This window comes from Cavia porcellus, unplaced genomic scaffold, assembly GCF_034190915.1.
Source record: "Cavia porcellus strain 051 isolate PalLab524CR breed Dunkin Hartley unplaced genomic scaffold, mCavPor4.1 scaffold_1, whole genome shotgun sequence".
Taxonomy (NCBI): Eukaryota; Metazoa; Chordata; class Mammalia; order Rodentia; family Caviidae; genus Cavia; species Cavia porcellus.
The window spans coordinates 174,902,428-174,902,628 of NW_026947484.1; positions in this window are offsets into that span (position 1 = coordinate 174,902,428).

Here is a 201-nt window from a genome sequence, read left to right on the forward strand (position 1 = left end):
AGAATCTTCTGAGGTCAACTCTGGGTACATGTGGGAAGAATACAGTGATCCATTAAGTGTTTTATTGGGCAGGAACAGAGTATGATGGCATTTTCTCTAATACGTTTGAAGTTCTTGACTGTGGTATTTGTGTGTAAGTACTCTGAGCATGAGATAACATGGGGGAATTGTTTAAAAAAAAACAATGTCTTTCACCTGCAA